Source organism: Harpegnathos saltator, unplaced genomic scaffold (assembly GCF_003227715.2).
Source record: "Harpegnathos saltator strain DR-91 unplaced genomic scaffold, Hsal_v8.6 scaffold205, whole genome shotgun sequence".
Classification (NCBI taxonomy): Eukaryota; Metazoa; Arthropoda; class Insecta; order Hymenoptera; family Formicidae; genus Harpegnathos; species Harpegnathos saltator.
In genome coordinates this window covers 121,825-133,025 of record NW_020229990.1, presented here as the reverse complement: position 1 = coordinate 133,025, position 11,201 = coordinate 121,825, and the positions used below count along the sequence as shown (strand labels likewise).

General features: G+C 51.9%; 1 protein-coding gene across 1 annotated transcript in view; it reads left to right on the top strand.

Moving 5' to 3' along the window:
* The first annotated feature begins 1,033 nt into the window (after positions 1–1,033).
* Positions 1,034–11,201, top strand: part of DIP-lambda (Dpr-interacting protein lambda) — a 107,189-nt gene continuing 97,021 nt past the window's right edge. Inside the window, exons 1-2 of the mRNA XM_011138477.3 lie at positions 1,034–1,177; positions 2,228–2,357. The gene's annotated coding sequence lies outside the window, so the exon portion shown is untranslated. The remainder of the gene's footprint in view (positions 1,178–2,227; positions 2,358–11,201) is intronic.

Genomic DNA, 11,201 nt, shown 5'->3' with positions numbered 1-11,201 from the left:
CGCGGGTTATCGCGCGCGCGTTGTTAATGAAGCATTCTCTTTCTATTCGCAGCAACGCGTAGACCGAGAACGTTACGCGAAAGAGAATGGATAACAATGCTCGGCGGGGACGATCCGACCGAGTAACGGCGCCAAATGAAGCGCCACCGGCCGCGGAGAATCTCCCGCGCGCGATGGTCACTCATTAGCGGCCAAACGGTCAAACACCAGCGAGTTTCTCCCCCTCCTCCCTCTCCTTCATCTCCATGTTGTCGTTATTGGCCGAGGACCAAGAGATCTCAACGGCCATGTTTCGCGCGGAGTGGGTCGATCCGTTCGACGAGCGTCGCAAGGGTGAGCGCGATCGCGCGCACGCGGACCATCGCCGCCTCGAGAAAGAGAGAGAGAGAGAGAGAGAGAGAGAGAGGGAGATCGGGGAATATCCGATTAAAAACTTCGCAGCTTCGCTTAACCTCGCGAGCCATCGATAGCAACACAATTCTGTAGAGGAGGAGAGCGAGCAAGCGAAGCGGGCCTTAATTAACACGGAGATCAGCTCGGCCAGTCGGATTGGAAATTACTGCGCGGAGTCGCGGCTAAGGTTAATCCCCGGAAAGCCTCCATTCCCGCTCGCGGCGGGAGGGGGTGAAGCAGCGAGCGAGTGGGATACGAAGGAGCCACCTCGTTTTATCCAACGGTTCGGGACACTTTGGGTTTATAGATACGTTTCGGACGTCGAGGCGACGGCCACCTAATTCATACCTAAAGGTTAACCTAAAGGCTACCGCGCGCTGCTTTAAATATGTAACGGATTCACCCGTTCTCTCTCTTTCTCTCTCTCTCTCTCTCTCTCTCTCTCTCTCGGTCTCTCCCGCGCTCGCACTCGCGGCGGAAACGCGGATGAACCGGCGTACGTGCTGATACTCCCGAGGAAGCCGTCGAGAGCGCGATATGACGGCGCGAATGTTCGCCGCGAGTTGAAGATTTATGAGGCCGCTGCTGGCTACGTGCGGCAACATCAAGCTGATTGATACGAAGCAGCGTCTGATTTTATTTTTATACGCCGGATAGACGTGCGGCGCTCACCGAAGCCGGCGGACGTGTTTCGCGAGGGATCGCCGAGAGAGCAGCGGCGCTTCGAGAGCAGGAGGACGCGCCTTGCAAATTGCATCGCGACCTGGCGGTCGCATCTCCAAAGGTGAAAAAGTTCATTCGTTGCGCGCGCGAGAAGCGTCGCTCGATGATAAATCGCACGGCCGAAATCGCGGCCGCGACTCGCAAGGAACATCCGCGAAGTGTGCGTGTCTCTCCGATTTCGACGAAACTTGGCATATTTGTAGATTAGCCCAAAATAAGAGACCCATACTTCTTTTATCGACAATGGCTCAGGCTTAAAGGATGAAACTGGCCCTCAAAGTTTCATCCCCTTTATGTTATCTCGATAATTATTGCAGATAGGAAAAAACTTTTTAAACAAAAATTGCTCAGCATAAAAAACCATACAATTTTTGTTTGAAAAGTTTTTTCCTATCTGTAATAATTATCGAGATAGCATAAAGGGGATGAAACTCTAAAGAGCAGTTTCACCTTTTAAATCGAAATCGGAGACACACTTCGCGGATGTTCCCTGTCAGTCTGATGATGGGTCGCTCTCGAGGAGGGGGGGGGAGGGGGGGAAAGCCCGGCGAAAAGCCCGCTTGGAGCGCAGCGCGGCAGCGAAATTTCCGCCGCTGAAATTTTCCGCCGGATGGCGGCGCCGGACTTATTAAGGAACGGCGTGCTTAGTTTTTGTCGCCGACGCGGAGCGGCAGATTTCAGGACGCGCGGCTGAACGGCTCCTGCGAAAATGCGAGCTCCCGCGTCGCGTCGTGTCATTACCGCCCATTTAATCCTGCGCGTTACGAGACTCTCGCGACGCGCTCGACGCTACCGGTAACCTGCAGACTCGCCAAATCCTAAAACGAGCGCGATAATATTTTTCTCACGGAGGCGCCTCTCGCGATATTTTCGTGCTCGGGCCGCGCGGGCTCTCAGGCACTCCGGATCGATACCGTTAGCGAGTTTGCTGCGCAAAAGCTCGATTGACACGCGCACGCGAATTATGCTCTTTATACGTGACGCTCTCGAGCGCGCATCGAGCGATACGCGCGAGTTACTGACGCGCCGCAAGAGCGGAGCGGATCATCGGCTGAATGAAAAAGCTCTCGGACACACTCGACATGGGATCTCTTTTTGTGTGTTGTAACAGGTTCAGCATGAGCAGGGAAGGGTTTTAGCAACGGGCGGAGCGCGAAGCTAAGAACGCATGCCTAAATCAGCCCGGGAAGCAGCTAACTTGCTGACTAAGCGGCTAACGGGTCACTTCTAGGGGATAATAGGTAAGTTGAGAAACGCACAAGAGCGCCGCTCGAGTGTCCGCAGTGCGGAGGAACTTGGCGGGATTTAAATATCAGTCGAAACGAGAGAGAGAGAGAGAGAGAGAGAGAGAAGGAAAACGAGCGTCGTCCGCTGCTAATGAGAAATCTTCCGCGTCAGATGCGACAGGTTAAAAAATTCCGCTCGCGCTCGCGAGCTCGGCTAATTAATTATCGACCGGCAGATCGTCTCGTCACGCTCTCGCTCGTCGATGATGGAGGCTCCACTTCGTCGATCCGAAAGACGGGAGACGGAGCGAGGGAGAAGGAGGGGCAGATAGAGAGAGAGAGAGAGAGAGAGGGGGGGGGAGAGAGACGCGCGTCGTTACAAAGCTCGCGTTTGCGGAATGTAATTTCAAGAGTTTAATAAGGCAGGATAGGATGCGCGGCCGGGACACACTCGCAGTTTTCGACTTCGCATAATCGATATATCGCCGCTGGTCATTTCGGTCTTCGCTCGCAGCGAGCCGCGCGCGCGCACGCGCGTGTTATCGCAAGGCGTGTGCTCACTCGTTCTCGCCGTATTAATGGCGTATTCATATATTACAGAGTGTTTCGATATTGTCCACCGGATGTGGATCTATAGACGCGCATTTTTGTCATTAATTGGGGCGCAGCGCTGGGAGTAGGCGTATCTCCGATTTCTTCGTTAAAATTCAAACGCTGCTTCCGACTCAAACGCGCGTGCGACTCTTAATTATCTTATCATTTTGAGCTTTCAATATCCTAAAAGGGATCCTTTGATCCTTAAACTACTAGGATGGGTGGAAATCCACCCGATGATACTTTTTACTGGACAAAAATAAATTTCGTCACGTGAACCAAAGTTGATGTACATTTTTTGTACTTTTGAGGAAAGGATTTACAATGTTTATAAATATCTTGGTCCTTTTATGTTCGGATAAAGAAAGTTTCTTTTTTATAGTAAAGAGTGATTACTTTTTCTTTGAAAAATTGTATATGATTTAAAACTGTTTTACACATTGCTACAAATTTTTACCAAATATTTATGGTCCATATGCACTTAAAACAAGATAATAAAATATTATGGATGAAAATTCATCCGATAATATTTTTTACTAGATAAAGTAAAATACTAAATAAAGTAAATTGAATTGTACAAACTAAAATGAATATATACATTTTTTTTAATTTTTGAAGGAAGGATTTATAATGTTTATAAACATCTTAGACCATCTACGCTCAAATAAAAGTATTTTTTTTTTACAATGAAAGGTTATTATTTTTCTTCGAAAAATTGTACATGGCTGAACACTATTTTATACATTACTACAAATTTTTCTCAAATATGTATTGTTCATATGCGTTCGAAATAAAATAATAAAAAGATTATGGGTGAAAATTCAACTGATGCTATTTTTTATTAGATAAAATAAATTGAATTACGTAAACTAAAATTAATATATATATTTTTTTTTATTTTTGAGGGAAGGATTTATAATGTTTATTATTAAACATCTTAGACTATTTATGCTCAAATAAAAGTTTTGTTTTTTCACCGAAGTCAAAGATCATTACTTTTTTTTTTCAAAAAATTGTACATGACTGAAAACTGTTTTACACATTGCTTCCAATTTTCACCAAACATTTACAGTTTATGTCCATTAAAGAAAAATAATAAAAAAATTATGGATGAAACTTTGCCCATCCTACTAATAGGAGGTAACAAAAACATCCTAGTTTTTTAGGGGGTAAATACGAACTTTCAACAGAAAAATATGCACATGAGTATGAATATTCAAAGTTTCGACGTGGAATATTCTATGTCGAAAATCGAACTCGTGTTCAAAGATTAAGACAAAAATGAGTGAAAATTTTCGACGTGAAATCTATATGTATCCTTGAAATCCGTATTCATAAACCAAGACAATAAGAAAGTCCGCGGTTAAGTGCATCCCCCTCCCCCCCTCCCCCGGGCGTCGATGCCTCTGCCTTAATCGCTCCGTAAGGGGTCACGGCGCGGAACATAAAGCTACCGGGTTGTTATCGGCAGCTCTCCCCGATTACTCGAAATTCACCGGCGCGGTTGACAGCTTCCCCGAGAGCGCCGCATCGGAATTCGCACCGCTCTCCTCTGTGCCCGCGGCAATTTTATTCCCAAGTCCATCGTGAGTGTATCGTAGTGGCGACGAAAGCGAAATTGCAGCCGCGTCTACGACAGCTGCGGCGAATAAGCAGACCGCCGCATCGCGCCGCGCCGCGCGCGTGCGTACGTGCGTGCGTGCGTGAGCGAGCGCGTGTATCGCAGCAATTAAACTATCACTCGCCCTCACGGGACACTTTCGCGGGCGCAGCGTCGGCAACGGGACAATCGATACTCCGTCAGTCAGCCAATTTCAACGGCGCGACGCGGCGCGCCGAAACGGCCAGTTCGAGCGGCCCGATTTCGCCCGGCGCGGCGCGCCGGCGAAAATCCGTCGACAGCCGATCGCCTCGCTATCGCGCTATCGCGCCATCGCGCCATCGCGCCATCACGCACTCGCGCACGAGCACACGGATGCGCCCATCCGGATGAAAGCGATGCTCATGGACTCGGCGATAAAGAGCGCCGGACGGCTTGGAAAAGGGGGCGAGGGCCAACTTCGCAGACAGTTTAAAGCCCACGCGGAAATCCGCCCACTCGAGTCCGCGCGCGCGCGCGATTCCGAGTGGTATACTACTTGACCGTTCGAGTGGCGCTGAATAGCGAATATCTTCGATATTCGCGCGGAAAGTTCGCCACTCCGAGCAGCTCACGTGTTATATCCGTATGGCGGTCGGGCGAGCGCTTGCAGTATGAGGGCTCTTAATAGGCCGGCACGAACAATAACTGGGACGAGGGCCGGAAAGCCGTCGTATCGCGAACATATATCCGATATATTCGCCGCAGCGCCAGGGAGATGCGTGTCTCGTTAACGCACGCGGTCAGGAGGGAGGGGGAGGGGGGTCGCTGGAATCGCTGCGCGACGACGAGGGCGAATTCCGCGTTGATCGGATTCTCGAACCCCCGCGAGCCGAAGAAACGTCGCCTCCTTCCGCCTCATTCCGCCTCATTCCGCTTCTTACACGCCGAATGCGCTTTTGCGAGAGATTTTGCGGCTCGACCGGCCGCGATCGGCCGATCAGTCGCGCGTCGCGCGTTCATGCACAGTCGAGTGGATTACGTGAAAAGCGACATATTTAATACGCTCGCAAAATTAATGGCCTCGGCAAACGAAATTTCGCTCGAGCACAATCCACGCTCGAGCCCAATAATATTACGAGAGAGAGAGAGGGGGAAGAGGGGCGGGAGAGCACGCGAGTCAGATAGAAATTTTAGTGGCTTTCGATTCGGCGAGTCCGCGCTTTCCGACCTCCGTCGTGGCAAATGCGATTTATCAGTTTCCGCCGGTATATAGGGTGCGCCAGCACTAATCCGCGAATTCTTTGGCTAACTTTGGCCAGAGGGGGGGGGAAGGGTGGCTCCGCTCGGCTCGAGATCTGATTAGCCTGCAGTTTTATCGCAACTTCGTCGTATGCATTTGCCTCGCTCGCTCGCTCAGCCGCTTCTCTCCGTCAGATTTCTGCGCTCATCCAGTGTATTTGTTCCACTTGTTTATCGTGAGCTTATCGTTCCTCCCCCCTGCCCTCCCTTCCTTCCGCGCTCGCCCCCTTTCCATTAAAGAATCTCTATTTTCTAATAAGGGAATATTAAACAGTCTTTTGCTTCTCTTCCTCTTCTCTGAGAAGGCTTCTACCAGTCAAAAGGAATGCTAATTTAACGTAAACAATTTATGTTATTGTTTAACGCTCGAGAGGGCATCGCCACTCTCTCTCTCTCTCTCTCTCTCTCTCTCTCTCTCTCTCTCTTCTCCTCTCGCCGGGATATTTACGGGCGCAGAAGCGCTTCGGTAGTTCGCGGCCATCCGGTATAAACTCATTGTCTCGCGCGCCGGTGATTGTGCGATTTTGAGATTCGCAAAAATTATGATGGTCACGGCGCGGCTTTGTCGCGGACGGGCGACAGGCGCTGATGGACGAATTGCGAGCAAATTGAGTTCGGTCGACATGTTTTCGCCAGCCGATATTATTGCGCGACTGCTTTTATTGTCCGCGCTAACTGCAGCGGATTTCCGGCGACGCGACGGAGAGGGAGCGCGCTCGAAATAATTACCGGTATCGCGCATATTTACAACACGCTTCGTCCGAAACGCGATTTCGCGCTGCAGCGAACACAATGGTGACGACCGATTGAACGTTTGCCGAGCCGTTCGGTGCCTTTTGCACGCGGCGAAAAACAACCGAAGAGTCGCGGGCAATTAAATATCGGTGGTCCTTGTTAGCGGTGTCCTTGTTAGAGAGGAGTCGCGCAAAAGCAGCCGAGAAGGAGAGAAAGAGAGAAAGCGTTAGGCACTTATCCCCCTAAAACGGGGATTCTAATTTATTATATATTATGAACACGACTGAGAATTAGAAAATGTCACCTCAGGAGCCGAGCGACCAAAATTAGTCGCACAATTTTTTTCTCAAGCAGTTTAGCGATGAGAGCAACTTTCAGCAGCTGCGTTTCGAACACGAAGACGCGCGGGTAATGTTCGAGGCCCTCTCGTCTTGGATGCAACAATTTTGCAATCACCCCGACCCCCCCTCCAGCCGAGCACGAAGTGTTATAATGCGGCTTGTCATAATCTCTGCTGATACTCGCCAGAAATCGATGCATTAATAGCGCACTGCAAGCGTGAATTATTCTCTAAGGAGACGTCAGTAAGAGCGCGGCTACAGTAATCATGCATACGGGGAGAGAGAGAGAGAGAGAGAGAGAGAGCGAGAGAGAGAGAGTAAGAGAGAGAGAGAGAGAGAGAGAGAGAGAGAGAGAGAGAGAGAGAGAGAGAGAGAGAGAGGAGAGTCTGAGCGCACGAGTACACGTCTGAACATGTACCCTGTGTAACCCACATTCAGCGCGCGGCGCGCAGCGTTGTAAAACGACGTAACGACATTAATGCGTCGATAACGAACGGGCGTGGGCACCGGCGGATTACGCTAAATGTCTTGCGCCGGCGATCGTTGTCAACGTTTTAATTATTAACGGCAATCCCGCCAGTCGTACATCGCGATCGCGAGCGAGCGAGCGAGCGGGATTATTGTCGAAATTAAATTCCGACGACAATGCAGCCGCGTTCTCACTTCTGCCGCATCGCTCGCGCGCGCGAGCGCCGGCAGGATTATTATTGGAATGAAATTTCGGCGATAATGTAATGTCGGTAATACTCTGGCATTTTTCCGGCGCGCGACCGCGGGATTATTGTTCGAAATTAAATTTCGGCCGGTCGCCGCGCGCGCGCGCGCGCGCGCGTCCGCGCGCTCCAACGATATTACCGTCCGATTGATCGCGCGTGCGGGCGTGCGTACCGATATACGCTCCTCTGTTTAATAAATCCCCCCTGCCCCCCCCCGTGCGCTCCCACTCACCCGCCCTTACTGAGCTCATCGACCCGCCGGGCGAATAAAAAGCGCGAACGTGGCGGGACGCGCGTCCCCAGCGATCGATCTATTTTTACATTATTTTCTCGTTATTGAAATTTCGCGCTATCGGCCGCGCGACCATCTTTCTCTTTCTCTCTCTCTCTCTCTCTATCGCTCTCTCTTGAAATCAGTGTGCGGCCGATTCCCCGGTTGATCGCGACGCCTCGGCGATCGGGACTTCTTGCGCGCGAGCTGTTGCAAAAATGTACTTGCGGCTGCGGGGGGGGGGTTGGGGGAGGCACAAACGCGGTCTTTGAGTGAAGGATCCTAGGAGCCGAATTTCATTAACGAACGGGAGGAATTCCGTTCTCGTCCGGCTCCCGTCCCGTCACCGTGCTAATTCCGCCGCGGCTTTTTCCTCCGCGCGGACGTGCGCGCTTCTAATGAAGTGCGCGAAAGATATTAGGGCTGCGGGCCCCGCGAATTGGCAATAATGAGCAATTTCGAATTTATGATTACGGCGAGGCGGCGTGTACCGATTTCGTGGCGCGGGCGGGCGAGGCAAACGCGTTGCGCGATGGAGTTGCCGCAAGTTCGCGCACATCGATGTCGGACGTGAAACTCCGCCGTCCTAATTGAAGTTCGCCAACGTCGCGCGCGCATGGGAGTTAACGAGCGTGGTTGCGTGGTCGCGGTTTCCGCTCGCGTTCCTATCGTGCGCGTCCTTTTCGAGCGCGCGGCGATAACGACAAATACAAAACCTAACAGCGGTATCGATGACGCCTCCGTCTCTGCGCCGCATTGTGCTCGGACACCGCAACCTTTTGACTCTCTCGGGCGAGCCTGACGAACGTTCGCGTCCTACCAGAGAGAGAGAGAGAGAGAGAGAGAGAGAGAGGGGGGAGAGAGAGAGAGAGAGAGAGAGAGATAACCCTTTCGTCTGAATACATTTGAATACAGTTCCGCGGACTTTTGTGCGAGGCCAGACGGCCGAGAACGTCAGGCGAACAAAGGGCGTCGTAAAAACACAAACTCTGCCGAAAAATGCGAAATTTAATATCTCCTCTGTCAGTAAATCGTTCTTCTGACGAACGGAACGCGGAACGGCTCGCCTCGCCTCGCCGGCTCGACGGTGCATCTCCGACGCCGAGTGATTTTATTTTGTTTACAAAAGCGGCACGGCGGAAGCGCTGCCGTAATTAGGCTCGGAGGAGCGCCGATAACAACGACAATGGGCTCGGCAACTCGCGCGACTGTAGATAATTCGTTGTTCGCGAGTCCACAGGATTCTTCCCTCTCTCCGGCGCGGCGTCGTCCGTCGCGTGCGCGCGCGTCCGCTCGCAGAGCGGATTTGGAGTTTTCACTAATCGCTCGATTAATGCCGCCGCGATAACTGCGTAAGCGCGCTGATTACATCGCGACTGTAATTTCGACATTTGTACGCGGGGCCATCCGAGAGTGTGTGCGTGTGTGCGCGCACGGCAATTGTTACGTCAATAGTTGCGCACCGAAATGACGCTTAACATCGAGTTGGCGCTAGTCGGCGCGATGAGACACTTTCCGCTCGCTTGAAATCAAATTTCGCCGGTCTCACCTTCACCGCGTCCCTCGATTGTCGCGAGAGACGATTAACGAGGCGCAACTTGCGTTGACGCCTCGCGTCTCCCCGGTCGACGTGCCGCCGCCGTCGACGTCGCCGATCTCCGGCCATCGTCTCGTCATCTCCGGCTTGCCGCAACTTACGAGGCTCACTCGGCCAGGTGAATTTCCATTATCGGAGCGGGATCGCCGGTCGCTCCGCTTTGACGGACGCGACGGGGAGGATCGGTCGCGATTCCGCCGCCGGCGTATTTATGGCGACGTACAGCGTGTGTAATAGCTCCGGGGGATATAGGGTGGCACGTAACTCAGCATCAGCAGGGCCGACACTCGCCACACCGGCTCTGCCGGTATTCCCGTAATCCGGAGCAACACGCTCGCCGCCGCCGCCCCCGTAGATGCGAGAGACCTACAACCGCGAGCGTTCCACTTGCCAGTTACTTTGAGGTCGGACACTACCCTACCGTGGCCCCCATTCATCCCCCGGCCCAGCCGCTCCTCGGGGGCTCCTCTCCTGTCCAGCCGGATGCGATAGCATCTTAATCGCGCTAATTCGCGCCCACCTATCACCGGCCGACACCGACTGCTATACCGTGTTCCCGGCGACGCCGGGATTTTGCGGCTTTGGCCTCCCGGCCACCCGGATTTAATATCGAAGCCGAAACGCCGACGTGCTCGGCTCGCCCGACGTTGTCCCTCCACGTCTTTATTTTCGCCGGAGATGCGACATGGCGCAAACGACCGCCTTGTGATATCCGCCTTCGTCTCGTGCTCGCTCGGGAATAATGTAGCGTGACGGCTGAGCGAAGAAATTTAATAATTTTTGTATATTATTTTTTTCCCGCATAATTCCATGGATCAAATTAATATTTAAAATTCATTGACAAATTTATTCCCAAGTATATCGGAGAATCAAAAATCCCCCGTTGTTAGTATTTTTATTTTCGTCAAAATCGCACTCTATAGTCGTTAAAGACAAAGCTGACGCTCTGCGTTATAAATTCAACTTGACTTTTGACACAGATTAATTTGCGCTTTAATGCAAACACAAAAATCGACGTTTTCTTGCGTTTACATCGTCATGTTAATTAATCCGTAGCCCATGGAAAAACGATTTCATGCCCATCAGAAGCGCGCTGATTTCCCCTTTCCAACGGTTTTTGTCCCAAGTCGTTACGACACCTAGAAGCGGAATTATCGATTTTTCTATCGATCCGCGCGCTCGATCGGCCCGGTGCGGCGCCTCGGAGCGGCCACGTGCGGCGCGCGACACAATATACGCGTGGAAAACAGTAGCCGCATTCCGCAGCACCATATTAGGAAGTCGTTTCCCACGCCGTGTACGTGACGGCACGCAGATCCCAGTGCGGCCTTGCCCCCACTCCGCGGCCTCGACGATTATGGCCGTCGCGGCCACGCGGTCGCTATGGCAACGCGGTCGCTCACTCGGTAGACGAGGACAGCGCGAAAACAAACGCGGCGCGTAGGCGCGAGGGAGAAGAGAGTTTGGCTCTCGCTCGCACTGGCTGCAACGCCGAGTCAACACCTGCTGTCGATCCCGCGACTTTAAACAGCTGTAATTCGTTAATGAGTAAACGTAGCGACGTGAAATAAAAAAACGATGCTTTGCTACGCATTCCTGCACGCGTCCGTGCTGCTTTTTACGTTGCGGAAAACATTAGAGAAGAGACGTGCGTCGCGACCGATCAAAGTATTCTTTCTCATATTCGCGATAAAATCATTTCAGACTTCCTCTTTAGTTTCATC